The sequence below is a fragment of the Dermacentor silvarum genome, chromosome 6, assembly GCF_013339745.2.
Source record: "Dermacentor silvarum isolate Dsil-2018 chromosome 6, BIME_Dsil_1.4, whole genome shotgun sequence".
Classification (NCBI taxonomy): Eukaryota; Metazoa; Arthropoda; class Arachnida; order Ixodida; family Ixodidae; genus Dermacentor; species Dermacentor silvarum.
Genome location: NC_051159.1, coordinates 62897254 through 62911191, shown reverse-complemented (window position 1 = coordinate 62911191; position 13938 = coordinate 62897254). Strand labels below are relative to the sequence as shown.

Here is a 13938-nt window from a genome sequence, read left to right as displayed (position 1 = left end):
TGTTGAACATGTACCACATGCTCTACCCTCACTTGATAAGACCCCTTATTGAAACGCCTTATTGCTAGGTTGGCCCCAGTAACACAGCTTAGAACGGCAACAGATAATGCAGCCACTTCCTTCATCAAAAACTTTCCATGTTTCTGAAAAAAGAAGTTTGGTGTAAAAGCAGCTCACATTCTACACTAGCTTCACATGGTTTACAGATATGCAGCGATAATATCTAAGGTATTACTATATATTATTCCTGGCATAAAGTATAACATGAAGCAGGGGAACGGGAAGAAACAGGAGACACAGAGAAGCACTAACTACCAACTGTTTAATAGCAGACATACAAAAATGAAGGCTTCCATGCATGCACCGCTCGGAGAATGTGTGACGTAGGAACTTAGCATCATGAAATCTTCCTATCGAGAAAGCACATTTCCGACGAAAAATGATGTAATCGATGTGTCACTAACACAAGTTGACCCTTTCTTTCTGATAAGCGCCTCGAATAATTCCCTCACAATTTTATCTGTGCTCTTGCCTACAATCTTGGCTTACTCAAAACCAGGCATGCGTAGGCAGCTTTGCAATGCGGAGGAAGATGCACACCATCCGCTTTACCAATGCTGTTAGCGTGCTCCCTCAGCTGGTCATTAATGCAGTGTCCCAAATGTCTAATGTTGGACTTGCCGCGCGTCAAGAGAATTTCATAAACAACACCCACACTTTAATAGGGTGTGTCATGACATTCTTTTTAAAATATTAGAGCATGTTGGCTTGGGTTTATATTATGCGAAGGGTGTTCGAATGGCATATAAAAACTGTACGACAAGTCTGGTTGTGAATGGAGAGCTTGCACAGTGCATTGACGATTAGTCTGTAAGGTAGGGATGTCCTGTGTTACCATTGTTGTTTGCTTTGTTTTTAGAACCCCTATGTAGAAAAATAATTAACAGTGATAGTTTAGAAGGTTTTAGGCTGCAGAAGGTTTAGACTGCAATTGGATGCCCTTACAAGTCCTGGCCCACGCGAATAATGTTGCAATCAACATGCACCGACAGGAAAAGCATGACTGCGGCGCTGCAGATCACGCAGAGTTTCTGTGACCAAAATGGTAGCCTGTTGAACAGGAACAAGAGTTTGGTATTATGGCATGGTGCATGGCCTCAGTCACCAACGGTCTTTGAGAACATGCAGTGGAGCACAGTACCCAACGCATACCTGGGTGTCCCGTTAGATAGGTACAGAGGAAATGCACAGTATTAGATGCAGAGAACGGATGAATTGCAAACAAAAACGTTAGGCTGGAAGGGGCGAGATTTCTCAATATTTGCGTGAGCCAACATATGTAACGTTTTCTTAGTAGCTTTAAATATGGTATGTCCTCCAAGTGCTATATTGCGCAAGAACCAATATCCCGAGATTTCATAGACTCTTTGCAACATTTGTGTGAGATTTTAAGTACGAGCGAACATTGCGGACTAATCTTTTTCATAAGGTCAGGGGATGGGGTTTGGGATTAAGTCACTTGTTCTTAAAACAGGTGACCAAGAGGTTTTTTGTTCTTAAGAGATCAGCAAGATCCTTTTATCCGTACATACGTTCAACTAATGCTTACAGGAGCCATACCAGAATTTGTAGTCTCCACCATTGAAAACAGTCCGTATAGGGTATCTCGTTACCTATGCGAGGTTGTATCCTATAAGTTTCTCATTGGCAGATTTTTTATTGAGTACTTAAGCAATGTGCCCAGGAAGCGCCTCCTAAGGGATCTGGCAGACAGAGTCTTTTCGGTCCCTATGTATAAATCGATCTATCAAAAAAATTTAGGAAACAATGTTCTGAAACGTGTCAAAAACATGTTAGTCTCTGCAGGGGTCAAAACGTTTTTCTTTAAACTTCACACGGATACCCTGCCAGTAAAAACTTGGCTCGAACGACGAGGCATCTTTGTGCCGTGGGGAGTTAATTGTCTTTTGTGCAGGAAACCAGGGACAGTGGAGCATGTTTTCATTGACTGTTTGAACGCTGTCTTCTATTGGGATGTCCTTCAAAGGACACTGCAGAAGAATCTTCCAATAGATGCGCATGGCATAAGATTTCTCCCTGTTCAAGGAAATGGCATCCCCTATGGTATATTTATGCTTCTCGGTCTTTATAGCATATGGAGGTCATGTATGGATTTCCAAAATGCTGATCCCCAAGCATGATCAGTTAACGCCCATTTTGTTGAGAATGTCACGAAACTCGGAGATGTGCTGAAACCCAAAGGCACTGAAGAGGAAGTACTTCAAATATTGATGCCTTTACACAGTTGAAAGTTCATAAGTTAATGCAACTAGCCCTACACAGGCTGGTGGATGTGTTGTTAAATACAGTTAAACCTGGATATAAAGAAATTGACAAATTCCCGAAAAACTTTGTTATAAAGAGGATTTCGTTATATGCAGTTCGGCACGAAAATTCGAAAAAGAAACGTTTACCGTATAAACTCGACTATAACGTGCCCTCAATAGTAACGCGCACCCGTTTTCCGTTTTCGTCGAAGCACTCATCCTTGGAATGTCACACCAGGTACCGGATGCGTGGACGCGTGTCGTTTCGCACAAGCGCGAGGCATCGGAAACGAAGAGCGAGCGTCTCGATGGCGTCGTAGTGTTACAGTAGAACCCCGCTGTTACGTTCCCAGGGGCTGCGTTTTCCCGGCTGTTCGTTTTCGGCCGGTCCCGGCAGCGCATTTACATTCGCCCGCGCCGGCCCGAGCGGCCATTTTGACTTTTCATGTCGCTTGGCTTGGTGGCCTTGACGAAAGTGCATCGCCCAAAGTGCCGGGGGCGACAACTATGACGTATTTTCGGTTTCCGCCAGCAAAAGTATGGCCCTTGAGATCCGTATTTGCTATACGAAGATGGTGTCTATGACACCTTGTGGCCTTAAAATTGGTTTTGGCTCATATATCTCGCATAAAGTCCAAGGGCGATAACGCAGGCGCCGTGCGCCGTATGCTGTATGTGCGAGTGAAAACGTGCGAGGGGAGCCAACGACCGCGTCTAAGGGCCCATTTACACTTGCGACTAGGCGAGGTCGCGCGACCAAGTTGGTCTCAAAGCGACCACTCGCAAGTAGTCGCAAATGGTCGCTTTTCTCGAAATGCGACCGTTTCGGGCCAGTCGCTCACTGCTCGATTTTTCAGTCGCGCGACCGCAGTCGCAGAACAGCTGAACCAATCAGATGCGAAGGAACAGGACGTCCGTATACGCAGGCGCTTATTTTATGCGGCGATGACATTTCAAGCAGACGTGAGCGGCATATCGTGATACATTTCGGTTTAGCGACTCGTCGGTCGCATTTGTAAGTGTGAACATCGTTCGTTTTGAGTAGCTTTCTGGTCGCCAGTCGCAATCGGTCGCGCGACCTCGCCTAGTCGCAAGTGTGAATGCGCCTTAAATCTCGCGCGCGCAAGAAAAGCAGGGAGGAAGCGCGCCTACTAAGTGGTTCATTTGGAAAGGAAAGGTTGGCGCTATCTTCTGGAGCCCTTGAGGGAGCACGGCTCAGCGCCAAAAGCGCGCCTTCTGTTGCGCTCGAGGCACCAGCAAGGGAGCGAGGGGGAGGGATAAGGGGGCGGCGTTGTACTGTACTCTGGCATCAACTGCGCGGCGGCGCGCGGTCCGGGCCGTATCTTGAAAGCGATCTGCGTTGGGACAGAGTCTCGTAGCTTTGTGCGTGCTGTGTGTTCTCGGCGCTCAGTTGCGTTGAAGCGAATAGACAACAGCACGAAGGTCACTTCGCTCGCTTCTCCCGCGGCGCTTCCACCCGCCGCCAGCGTTTGACGGCGCGTGTCCGCGCTCATCGAGTGTGATGTGTCACAGCGTGTACCAGCGCGTCGGCAACATCAACTGGAAAAGGAGAGAGTGCCGGCTTGGCGAGCTAGGCCAGCTGCAGCAAGCGGCAGGATCAGGTTTGAATGAAGAGAAGGGGAAAGGTCACGCCCACGGCGGCAAGATCGCCGGGTTGAGGGATGCAGGCCCGCCTCGCACACGCACGCACGCACACGTGCGCTCGCTTCGCATTCCGTCGCGGCAGAGAAGGTGCTTCCGGTTGCTGCTCGCGCAAAAATGACAAAATTTTGGGGCGAAATCTCTAGGTTGTCGGAGGGGAAATTCGTTATATCGAGGGGGTCTCCCGCTGCCACTTCGTTACGTAGAGGTCTCAAATACATGTGCTTCTATGGAGTAATGGCGGGGAATAGAAAAACTTCGTTATATCCAGGAATTTGTTATATAGAGGTTCGTTATAAGCAGGTTTAACTGTATTGCAATAAAGAAAAAAACAAGTGGTTGTATAGCCTATAGCTGTTACGCCGCTCGCCTTGGGACCGCGAGTACGCGGGTTCGATTCCTGCCTCGGTAAGAAAGTTTATTTTCTTTTATTTCTTCATAATTTCTTTATATGCATCACGAGCCACTATTTAAGGCTGACTTAAACAGCTTTGCTGTTAATAAATACGGTATGTAGCGTCATGTCTGATACCGAGATGAAGGGGAACGCAGGGGCCTGGAATGACGACAGCGGCGGCGCTTACCACCGCTGTCGCCACTCCTTTGGCAGTCGCCAGATGGCGGCGCCGTTCCATTGTGCTCTAGGGAGCCTACATGCAAGCGCTTGCATGTAGGCTCCCTAATCGCGCTCAACTGCTGATGCCTCGCCGCAGCCTTGAGCTCGTGCAGACGGGCAGCTTGCGCGTGTTTCACGCTCGCTGGCGTTCTCCCTAGTCCGAATTAGTGATACCATGCGAAATCAGTATCCACCTACAGCAATAAGATATATCGGGCTAGTTGATTCATACTGAAAGAAGGGAACGATAGGAAGAAACACATACGACGAAGTGGAGAAGCTGCGTTCTTAAGTGTCGTGTTTCTTTCTACCGCCTAAACCATTCATGCAGTTTACTTTTCCCTTACAGCAGCTTGGCACGTTTCCTCGCTGATTTTACTTGCTTAATTAACACTTTGGTCTGGGGCAGGTATACGCCAGCTAGTGAGACCAAGTTTATTATCCACAAAAATTACAGTGCAACTTTCTTGTAAACCAATGAATGCTTTATTAAAGACAACGAAGTAAAAAAAAAAAAAACTCTATGCCCCTATATATAGCTAAGACAAACAGTCAGAAGGGACATAATCTAGGCAAATAATTTGGGCCTACGTGGAAACCAACTCCACGTACAGCAGCTTGGCCCGTTTCCTCGCTGCCTTTTCTTCAAGACTGTATCCCCGCCGCTGCTCCAGGAACCTTGCATAAAAATGCATTTTTATGCAAGGTTCCTGCACGGTATGCGTGTATGCATGCGCGTGACTAAATAAAAATTAGCATAGCTTGCACGTGGGAGCGGCCCGCTGCGCGCTGAGTCGCGTACCTCAGGACGTTCATAAAGTTTTACATCCATCCATAGCTTGCACAAGTGGCACAAGGCTAAAGAAACAGCGGAGCTGATTGGCACCTAGCTGGTCCTGGCCTTACGGTTTATGCTTTTCTGGCATTTATTGATTATCAATTACCTATTGATTTGCTATCGGTTGGCTATTGCAAGGTATTGGCCACGTATTTGGGCTAGGCTAAGCACTACCAAGTCGTCATCAGCATTTTCTGGAATTTATTGATTAATGATCGATTGGCTAGTGCAAGGTATTGGCTACATATTTGGGCTAGACTAAGCACTACCAAGTCATCCCCAGCATCTTCCCAGAATTTATTGATTAATGATCGATTAGCTATTGATTGGATATCGCAAGGTATTGGCCACGTATTTGGGCTAGGCTAAGCACTACCAATTAAGTAATCACCAGCATTTTCCGAAATTTATTGATTAGTGATCGATTGGCTAGTGCAAGGTACGTATTGGCTACATATTTGGGCTAGATTAAGCACTACCAAGTCATCCCCAGCATTTTCCCGGAATTTATTGATTAATGATCGATTAGCTATTGATTGGCTAATCAATATTGCAAGGTATTGGCCACGTATTTGGGCTAGACTGAGCACTACCAAGTCATCCCCAGCATTTTCCAGTATTTATTTATTGATCGATTATCGATTAGCTATTGATTGGCTATGGCAAGGTGATGCGAGGCGCAGCTGTGCACAGTGACGTCATTGCTAGGCGAGCTTTTGCGAACGCTATGCAGGGAAACAAATAGCCTAAAATTTAATGATGCGTGCACACAGTTCCTGAAAGTGCAAGGGGCACACAACACGACTCAGCGTATTCTCTGACAGCTCTTCTAAGATCGCCCAGAATAGGTCACCAAACATCTGTCTTCGTTTGCGTTTTTTTTTTCTCCCGGCTGGTTCGACAGGTCCGAGGGAACGTTCAGAAACACTTTCGGCACCGCACCCTCGGCAAGTGTCCACTTGTCTCGTGGCACCTCAACCGTCTGTCCATTGATAATATACACTTTAAGATGTCCTGCTCCTGAAAGTGTATATCACACACCATGGATCTCGCAGAGAGTTCCCGGTCGGCACGAGGAATCGCTCTGTTGAACGCCGAGCGAAGTGTCGCATTGCTGGGAGCACACAAGAAGCGGCGCTGTATGGGGTGTTCTGTGGCAGCGCACCGAACTGTCGTCATCGTTCGATAGCCGCTTGTGCAGCCAGGAACGCAGCACGTCGGCATCGCCTGCTAATATCCATAACAAACGCGGCGAAGGCGACAGTTTCGCGGATGACATGCTTCCTGAAATCCGCCGTCAACAACCAACCACAGAATACACCAACGCTGCACAGCATGTTTCGTCTGGGCCAGTTTGCGTAGACGGCTAGTGGGGCAGTGAAGCTGGGTGTAAAGCCCCTCAATATTGAGGGGCTTTAGTTGGGTGCGCCATGCAGCGTCATGAGGGCAAGTGGCGGTTCCGCACAACGCTGCCGATTTTTACAACTGAAGCTAGTCTAGTAACGTTGGGCCAGGTGGTGCGCAGCTGTGGCTTCGTTGCTGCTAGGCAACGGCGCAGAGGTTTCTGCAGACTTTGGACGTTTCTCCTCCAGCTTTAACAGCATTAAATAATTCACGCCGCAACTTGGGAGTTGTCTAAGTATGCGTAAGCATTGTGCCACTTGCTCATCTCCACGCAGCCTGGTACGTGTCATTATCAATGTTATGGAACTTGATCCGACCAGTAAAACGACAGCGCTGTGGCGACAAAAACTGCTGCGGACGGCGGGGCAAAGTGAATTGAAGACACAAGTAAACTACTGCAGGTGGCAGCGCCAGCTGATGACGTTCCGATCATATTATAAGCCGTTATTGCTCTTTAGCTCCTTATCCATTCGCATCGAACTATTATAAACCGTGATTATGGACCGTGATCAACCGTACTCCAGCGGCGGTTGCATATGGCGCGGCCCATATCTTGAAAGCGATTTTGCGATGGGGGCAGAGTGCGCCGAGTGCCGATCGATAGCTTCATGTGCGCTGTGTTCTCGCTGCTTAGTTCGCGTTGAAGCGAGAGGCAGCACGAAGGTCAATTCACTCGCTGCTGTGGGCCCTATCTTGAAAGCGCTCGCCTTACGTGAGGGCCGGAAGGATGTTTTCCCTCGTTGGGTAGGCATAGAAATGCTTACGCTGTGAGCCTTATATTTACGCTTCATCTTCTCATCTGTACATACTCATCATCACGACTTGAGAACATCGTTGTGGGGCTTTGGCTCGGGACAATAAAGAAGAGACTTGTGACCTAACCGTTGTCTCACAAGTGGTGGAGGTGTTGGGTATCGATCCCAGTACCTCTGCAAGCCACTATGTTGAGTCATGGTGCACCTTGCGTCCTGCTGAGTGATTGCGGCAAGGATTTTCTGTCTACAATACTTGAAGACGTATTGAGAGTTTCTGCCACTGTTCATAAGACATCTGCCTACCATCCCCAAACAAATGGGTTAACAGAGCAATTCCATCGCACACTGATGGACATGATATCGATGTGCATCAAACCAAGCCACAACAACTGGGACACAATTTTATTCGTGACGTTTGCTCATAACACCGCGGTTCAACGAACTACTGGGTACTCCCCTTTCTACCTCGTTTCTGGTCGTTCGTCAACGTTCACCATCGACACCTCCTTCTTCAAGGCCCCCACTAACACGACAGCAACTATACCTGAACAGTTTGTGGCTCGACTTGCCGATTGTCGACAATGTGCTCGCCTCAATACTGAAGGTAGCCAGCAAGACCGCAAGCAGTGTTAAGACAGCTCACACCGTGACATCACCTTTTTCCCTGGCGATGAAGTGCTCCTCTGGACACCTATTCGTACTCTTGGATTGTGCGACAAGTTCCAATCGCATTTCCTTGGACCCTACATTGTTACTGCCCAAACCTCCCCAGTGAACTACCTGGTCACTCCAGTTGAGGTATCTCCTGACAGGCATTGCCATGGTTCCGAGATAGTCCACGTTTCTCGTCTCAAACCCTTCGTTCGCCGTTCGTTTCCAGTCTAAGCCACAGCCGGGCCGGCAGCTCGCGCGGGGGGGATTAGTGTGAGCATTATATTTATGCTTCATCTTCTCATCTGTACATATTCATCATCATGACTTGAGACCATCGTTGTGGCACTTTGGCTCGGGACAATTAAGAAGAGACTTGCAACCTAACCGTTATCTCACAACGCATTTGAAATATTTTGCAGAAGCTTTTCTATCAATCGCCATGGCAGAAACCTGGAAGTGGCTTCATCCCAAGCCACCTATGTCTTCGTTTGCAATTTGTACAGTGAGCTCTCGTAATATGTGAATAGGCATGCATTTGCTTTACATCATGTGTGTGACATGACTGCAGCCGGAGATCCTGCATCGGTCTGTCTCTTCCGACCGTCCCTTCAAAAGAAAGCGAGTTGCATGCCAAACTTCTTCCTCGTCCTGTGTTCTTGGGGTAACATTCATCAAATTCCGCCATGTTTATGAATTTGGTGGTTGCAGCATTTTGAGCCAATCAGAGAGGCCCACAGCAGCCTCTGATTGGCTCAAAATACAGTAGAATCTCGATAAAACGAATCTCACGAGGTTACGAAAAATATTCGTATTAGCCGAAATTCGTATGATTGAAACACAATTAAAACTAGCTAAATTAAAGTGTCAGAGGTGAACTCACTCAGGCACATGCACGTAAAGAGCATTTACAGTATAGACCACTTATAACGTAACCGTTTATAGTGCAGAACTGGCTACAACGCGGCCTTTTCCGACTCCCGTTTACCCTCCAATAGAACTCCATGTATACGCATACCGCTTAGAGTGCAGCCGCGTGAGACAAAATAACGGTTATAATCCGGTTTCTGCGGAAAAATCTCGCCGACAAGGGTGGTAGCGAGCACGCTTCTCAACGAGGCGCGCCCAACAATGGGAGAGGAGATCAACGAGGGCGATGCGGAGACGTGGAGCACGAGTCCAAGGGCGCTATAACGTAAAATGATTCCAAACTTTTTTGATTCCAAACTCCTGATGTCAAATTTACGTAACCACCGACGCAAGCATCGGGCGGTGACCCGCAGCGTTGTCTGAACAACCCAATCAAACACTCTCCTTCTTTATAGGAGGTCACCTTTGTTCGCTTTCAAAACCAATAACATTGTCTACACTCAGCGGTTTTTCTTATCTAATTGGCTGACAAGAGGCGAGGAGCACCTTGGAGAGGGTTTCGATGGGGCCGAGCCAGCACAGTGAAAATAGATAACCGCATCAAGAGGGTGGTGCTGGCTTCTCCGATTGGTCTGTTTCGCCTTACTTAGCTTGCGGTGGCTGGTCGAAAATCGCGGCGGCGTGCAACGGAAGGATAAGAATGCCGCTAAAACGGATCCTCAGCAAGGAAGAGTTGGCAGAGCGATGTCGTATGCATGCCGAAAGGGCTCGATAACGTTTTACTGCCACGCAAAAACGTTTATCATGCGCAAATAAATACATGCTCACCGGCAGGTGCGAGTCGCGAGGGCCTGAGCGATTGGCGGGCAGCCATATTCTATTCCTTTCGGAACGGGGCAGTCTGTGGCTATTCAGAAAAATTTTCAGTTTTGTTCGGCATATTAATGCATTTTTTTCGCGTACACGTCAGTTTGACGTGGTGAGTTTTTGCGGTTTTGTGAGGTCGTGTGACAGAGAGGCGAAGTGGGCGTAGCCAGAAAACATTGGACCAATAGCAGAGGGCTAATGGTGAAAAGGCGTCGAATCAGGAATGATTATTTTTCTTTTGTGAGGTTTAATCATGCCGAATCAGTGTGTACACGTTATATCAGATAGGGAGCAATCGCGGTTTTCGTGACGTCGCGTGACAGACAGGCGAAGTTGGGAGTGGCTTGAAAATGTTTGGACCAATCGTGGAGGCTGATTGCAGAAATTGGAATCAGAACAGTTTGGAATCATTTTACGTTATAGCGCCCCCAGGGCGATAAAATCGTGAGTGAAAACGCAAGTGAAAGCGCACGGGGGACGTGCGCCTTCACGGAGAGTGAACGCACAGCCGAGCGTCGCGCGAAAGGCCGTGGGGGTATGGGAGGGAAGGGGGGGGGCTACGCTGTGCTGCGGCAGCAACTGGTGACGCAATCTCCCGCGCGAAAGGAGGAAGGCAGCGCGGGAGGGAAAGAAGGGGGGGGGGGCAGCTTCTACTCTGCCAACAAATCCGTTCTTGTACTTTGCGCCTGTGCCCTCTGTCGGTGTTGTCGCGCACACCGTATCTTGAAAGCGATCTCCACACGGCTCTGACCTTGGTATGCGCTCTGCTTACGCCGCTCAGTTTCCGTTGAAGCGATAGACCGCACGACCCTTCGCTCGCTGCGGCGGCCGCGCTTCCCCACACAGGAAAATCAACAAAAGCGCCACCGCTTCAAACTCTTCGCGCCCAGTCGCGGGCTCCACGTCCGCGCCTCCGTACCAAAAGAGAAAGGGAGAAAGCGCGTGACTGCGCGCTGTTCTCTTTCACGGCCGTCGATGGGGCGGCGTTTATTCGTATTAACCGACGCGGGTCGAAAATCGATTCGTAACAACCGTTCTCTAGCACGTTGCAAAGTAATGGGGCTCGGCCGGGACCACAGAAAAATTCGTATTATCCGGAAATTCGTGTTAGCCGTGATCGTATCATCGAGATTCCACTGTACCGCCATTATCAAATTCTGTATGGCGGTATTTCACAACGTCCAGAATAGTACGCCTGCTCCAAACCAACAAATGACCCTTGCTGCCTGCCATGCTGTGTGGGCCGAAGACATTTAGCCAGAAACTTCGTACTCAACATCGAAACTCAGCAGGGATGGATGGATGTATGGATGTAAAACTTTAATGAAAGTCCTGAGGTACACGACTCAGCGTGCAGCAGGCTGCTCCCACGTTTCTTTATGTAACTCGGCAGGGGAAATTTTTTTTTTTTCTGGTACATTGCCTGTATGTAGACACTGGTCAATAAAGGGTTAAAAGCATTACATGAAGAACAAGAGGGAAACACAAGTTGACAGAACAAGGACATGAGCTTTGTCCTGTCAACTTGTGTTTCAGTCTTGTTTTTTCAAGCAGTGCTCAAATGAAGTCAGCGCGTTATTCACGAAATCAAAATGAACCAACTAGTCCCATTAATTGCTCTTTTGGCATTGTACATGTCGGCAAATAATTTGCGCACACTACATGCGAGATTCTGTACAATTTCTTTGTGTAATGCTTGAATTCCTAATCCATTAAATGTATTGTGGAACATATAATTTTCTGGTGGAACTATTGAGAACATTTCGTACTGATAGCTCTTTGCGACATTTCATTCACTATTCATTATAACTTGTTTTCGTGGCTTCAATTTGTATTCTGATATAGTTTTTATCTGTGTGTATGCCAGGCTTTACAAAAAACGAACAGCTGGCGATTTGCATTTCATTGTGCACATTCTGTCGTCATGCATGATCCATAAAGTGCTTTTATATAAAGCCAGTAAAACTGAACAAATTTCAATGTGAAGCTTTTCTTTGCAAACCCCGCCGGGTTTTGTGACCGTGGGTGCTGCGGCCTGGCTGTTCCTTTGCCGAATAGGCCAACCAATCACAGCAGAGCACACGTGCCGCTGGGTTCATTGCAGCACCACCAGCGCCGGCGCCGTGGTGCTCGCATCCACGGCGCCGGCCGTGTGGGGGAAAGAAAAAAAAAAGAACCAGAAAGCTCGGCTTCACGCATCTGCGGCTGTACCGTAATGAGGGATAAAACGCTTCTTGCAGATAGAATGGATTCGAAAAGTGCTACATGAGTATGTGCATGCTCTTGTTTCGACTCTTTATGCACTCACACAAAGCTTTGTTGTATATAGATTCCAACTTGTTGGATCTGCTGCATTTTTTTCCTACTTGATTTCCCTGTGCTATTTAGAAAATAAAGAATTCGCCAGGCTTAACCTGTTTATTCAATGCTTATATTTTTCCAATATGCTATTATCAACCTACTGGAGAACTTCACTACTTGAACACCTCTGTAAACAGAAAACCAAACTTCTTTAGACAGCACAGTGGAGGCATTTTATTTTCTTTGCAACAATCCATTAAAGGTCATGAGCATTGGTAAATATGTGATAATTAATGATAGCTAATTAATTGTTGCCAACATTTTGATTAATCGTTTAGGTTCACATTCCATTTACACAATTTAAGCTGGTCAATGTTTGACACACATTCATCTAATAAGAGTCTTGAAGCTAGCACCAGTTTCAATATATATTTGCTTTCAAACTTTGTTATAGCACACACAAGTGTTCCACTTAGTGTTTTCTGACAATGAGCGAGAGGGTCTTTATAGAAAAATAAGGTCTTTCTGAGAGCTTATCACAAAACTGCTATTGGTATTAGGATTCCTACTAAGTGTAAATGCCTAGAAAACTGACCAGCTTCCATTCAGCAACATACACCCTAAGGTCATTAATTAAGATGTTAGCAAATTTCAGCTTATCACTTGTTTCACAAGTCATCATCACACATTTACTTATCACCAATCGCTATCATTACCAATGTTTTGTGCATTGCCAATAAAAGGTTATCTCCACTACGCCACCTTAGAAGAATTGTAGTTCTCCCCATTTGAAACACCACCACCACCATTTTCCACCTGGACTCTCTCGTAGCGAAGCAACTTTAGTGTGTCGCATGTGGTTGGGCGTCGCGTTTACAAATTCCTATTCATTCCTAATAGGAATGACTAACAGTGCGGCATGCAATTCGTGCGGGTGCGATGAGACGCTAGAGCACCTTCTGTGTCACTGCCCAGCTTTTGACACCCAACGCGGATTCTTCAAGCTCAACTCAGCATGTTAGATAGCAGAGTGCTGTCAGAGGAAAAGATTCTGGGATCATGGCCTACGCATTCTTGCATGCGAAAGGCCACAAAAGCTCTTCTTCACTTCTTGAAGGACACTGGACTGTGTGAACGCTTGTGAGTGTGGACCTTCCTCTGCGACTGACTGTGTGAATGACTGACTCTTTATGATTATTTATATTCTTGCTCCTTATCTATTCTTCCCCCGTCCCTCTCCCCAAGCTTAGGGTAGCCAACCGGGCACGTCCTTGGTTAACCTCCCTACCTTTCCCTTCTCGTTTCTCTCTCTCTCCCATTTGAAACAACTGTTATGAGATTAGTACGCTGTCATCGCATGTGTGACTTGTTACACCTAGCTGGTGTGACTCCAGCAATCACCTGTACTGTAACAGGGTTCGTACAGGTCTTAGAAACAGAAATTCAAGGATATTCAAAGAATTTCAAGGCCCTGTCAAAGCTATTTCAAGGTAGCAGAGCGCCATCCCATATAGCAATTTTTTACTTAACAATGTTTCCAAAACATTATAACTAAACTTAGAAATAACGAAGTTGGTAAAATTAGCACTTTACTTTGTCATATTGAAATTGGACTTTTATGCAAATAAGTACAGTCACTGACATATT

At 47.0% G+C, this 13938-nt stretch overlaps 1 protein-coding gene across 1 annotated transcript in view; it reads left to right on the top strand.

The window, feature by feature from the left end:
• LOC119455526 (uncharacterized) overlaps nt 1-13938 on the top strand; it is a 582670-nt gene that overhangs the window by 330133 nt on the left and 238599 nt on the right. The window lies entirely within an intron of this gene.